Source organism: Neomonachus schauinslandi, chromosome 6 (genome assembly GCF_002201575.2).
Source record: "Neomonachus schauinslandi chromosome 6, ASM220157v2, whole genome shotgun sequence".
In the NCBI taxonomy this organism is placed as follows: Eukaryota; Metazoa; Chordata; class Mammalia; order Carnivora; family Phocidae; genus Neomonachus; species Neomonachus schauinslandi.
The window spans coordinates 34,622,194-34,625,657 of record NC_058408.1 but is presented as its reverse complement, the minus strand read 5'-3'; positions in this window follow the sequence as shown (position 1 = coordinate 34,625,657).

The following is a 3,464-nucleotide window of genomic DNA, read 5'->3' as shown; positions in this document are numbered from 1 at the left end:
ACCTTCGCTGCTATAATAAACCAACCCCAAACCTCGGCGTTTTAACTATAGTAAGCGTTCACTTCTCACTCCTGTCACAGTCCAATGTACGTGTTCTTCTGTGGATGGTGTTCCTTGTGATACTTCTGCCATGCTTCTCCATTCAGCTGGGAAGTGGGAAACAGAAAATAGAATGAAAGAGCAAGGTGGGAGTTTTTGGGGTCCCATGTCCACTGTTTCTTCATGTATTCCAGGAGCTAGAACTCAGTCACTGGCCAGACCCAACTGAAGGCTGGCGGGGAGAAGAAACAGAGCTGTGAGCCATGACCAGCTCCTGTTAGCCTTTGTTTTACCTCTCTATCTTGGAGACCGATATGTCCAGGATAGCTTCTAGAATTTCTATTGCATGGGTACTCTTGGTCTTCACTGGAAAACAAATGAAGAAGAATATGAGGTTTTTATGAGGTGCCCTGAATTCTGGGGTATATACATTGAAATATGGAGCATCCAGGGCTCCACTCTGCAGTGATCTCTGGTCTCTCTGCATCAGGGAGTCCAATAAAGAAAATGCTGGAAGTTAGACCTTCAGTACAGGGCATTACGTTTTTTTCCCTCAAAGATCTGCCCAAGACCACAGCTTCCACTAAAGGGCACAGCAGAAGTCTTACAGAAAACCACCCCTGCATGTGCCCAGGACTTAGTAGCAGTTGGTGGTGATATAAGTGGGGCAAAGACATGAGGTCCTTCGCAGTATTGTCATTCTGGGCCAGACTGGTATCACGGAAGAGAGGAATCAACAGTCTTCTTAAAAGAAGGCTTGAAGGCCTATCAACTCAGACTGGAAACCCCACTCCACCTCAACCATACAGTAGAGAATGTGATCCAGGAAGTAGGGCCTTGAAGTGGATTGTCTAAATAGGGTAGATAATTTACTCCTTAACTACCTTCCTAAACTATGGAGACACCTTTTTTCCTGATTGTTAGTTTTTCATTCCAACCTATGGGAGGGGTTAGAAGAGTAGGGGGTGGCATTAAGGCTTGTCCCCGTATTACTTCTATCTAGTGAATCTGTAGGAACTTCTTTGTGAATCTATGTGAAGTCCCTGTGAAATGGGCCATTTGCTTAAGGGAAAGTCCCTGTTCTTCCTTAGCATTTGGATATTAATCACTAAACGGGACTAAAGCAAAGTGTCACTTACTCAGTGACCCCAGCTTATTAAAATGTAGGTCAGAATAAGGAAGCAAGTGAAGGAGACCCACAGTATGAAAAGAGATGCCACTAACTGAATTCAACAGTTAGAAAGGAGAGATTATACAGGCAAAGTACCACTTCCCACAGAGGAGGCCTTGTAGTCTCAAGAAGATATAGGGCCCCCTTCCTTTGTCACAGGTAGTTGAGAGTTGTCCCTGTTCACTTCTTGAGGGTGACAGGGATGAAGGGAGGCAGGGGAAGGGATGTGGCTCCATGATCAAAACCATGTTGCCTTTCTATGTTCATTTACCAAAGTCAATGCCATTAACTCTCTGTTCAAAATTGTCTGATTGTCCTTCAGATTCCCTACATTTGAGGTCAATATTAGCCAAATCTGCCTTATTTGTTCTTCTTCCATCAAGTGATTCAGTTATAACACTAAATCTCTCTCTCTCTCTCTCCTTTTATTCTTCCCTCATCTATGAATGGAGACCTCTAGCTTACCTTTTTTGCTGGCCGATACATTTTATCCCCCTTACCAGTGAGTATCTGTATGTTCACTTCTCCAGTTTGACTTGAAATGCTTTACTTTATTTCCCCTTTTCCAAGAAGCAGCCAAAGGTTGAGTAAGATGCTTATTCATTAGGGTTTAGTCTTGAAACTTGGGGTAAGTTGGGTTAGGATATCTAGACTTAAATACTCCCCAATGAGTAGCTTTAGTTAAATAATGACTTGGATGAATGTCTGTTACCCCAAGGGCATCACAGGCAGATCAAGTAGGTGAAAGGCTCATGGGCCTTTATAATGAAAGTGCCTGTCCTTGATCTCTGGGACATAGGGTGTGAGACCCAGAAGGCTGAGATGTAATTTATCCCCCACTGTGCCTGTCCCAGGGTCTTAACCATGATGGTCACTTAATTCCTGATTTTCTGAGTGTGCAGATGGAAGCTAGCCTGCAGGCGTGCCAGCAGAAGGGAAGGGAATCTCCATAGAAGGACGAGGGGCAGAAAGAATGGTTTTTCGATTTTAGGCCACTGTGAAATGCTTGGGGGGGTAGAGGTCAGCGCATTTTGATCTCTGAGGAGATGAAACATCCTGAGTTGGCAGGAGAGGAGGCACCCCAGGAAAGCGCAGTTAACCTCTGAGTCTGCAAAGGACTTTTCCAGAATGCGTGAGGGTACCAAGTGCAGAAGTTGTGTCTCCTTCAAATCCCATTAGTGGGGAAGGAGAAGATTTTCATAGCCACCTTTTTAAAAAATGAATGGCAAAAAACAGGATTTTTCTTTCCTTCTGCCCTCCCCTGGCCCCCTGCCTCCCCCCACCCCGCCCCGCCCCCATGGGGACTGAGGGAGGGGCCCTGAGCCGCTGCATTCAGAATAATGGCACCAGAGCAATAATGAGACCTTTCTCAAGGACTCATTTGTCTGCAGAAAGGGGGGAAGTCATCAGGTATCCATTGTGAGAAGAATCGCCTTCTCTTAACAATGGCTCTGATGAAGTTGCTAGAAGGTTCTTATCAGGAAGAAAAGACTCCCAGCCCCAGGAGAAGGGGAAAGGGGAAAAAATGAAAGGCTACAAAACCCCCAAATCATCCTCAGGCTCAGTGCAGTGGAGAGGGTGAGGGGAGGCACACTTCTTGAATGCCAAAAGACATTGGCTGGTCAGTCCAAATGAGCCTGTAAAGAGAGTAACAAAGATGAGAGGGGGCCAGCTTTCCTGCAGGCCGGTGTTTAGCAGGGAGTGGGGGTTGACTGCACTGAAACTGTGCAATCCTGCATTTCTCAGGCTGCAGGAAATAGCTAGAGGTCATCACAACTTATCCTTTGGCCTCTGCCTAGGGATTTTCTAGATCCGGGTCACAAGGCCACCCTTCTTTAGCTGGATTCTGGGAAGGAAGAGGAAATTCACAGCCAGCAGAGTCTTGATGAGACTCTAAGCCCATTTTTTCTGGGTTACAGGCACTCGATTCAGAAACAATAGATTTTCTGGGTGCTTTGAGAAGGGAGAAGAGAATTGGAATTAATTTTGCACCTGTTGACTTTTGTTAGGGGCTTTACTGATTTGTCTCAATTAATCCTCATCACCTCCCAAGACAGGTGACTCTGATCAAATTCCAATTATACTGCCTTCTGTTCAAAATGCTTCAGCGGCTCTTTTTATTAAAACTGAGTGAAGCTTTGGCCTTCCTCCACACCCAGAATGGAAAGCGTCGACCATGGGGCCACGGCCTTCCTCCGCACCCAGAACGGGAAGCGCCCACCACGGGGCCACGGCCTTCCTCCGCACCCAGAAC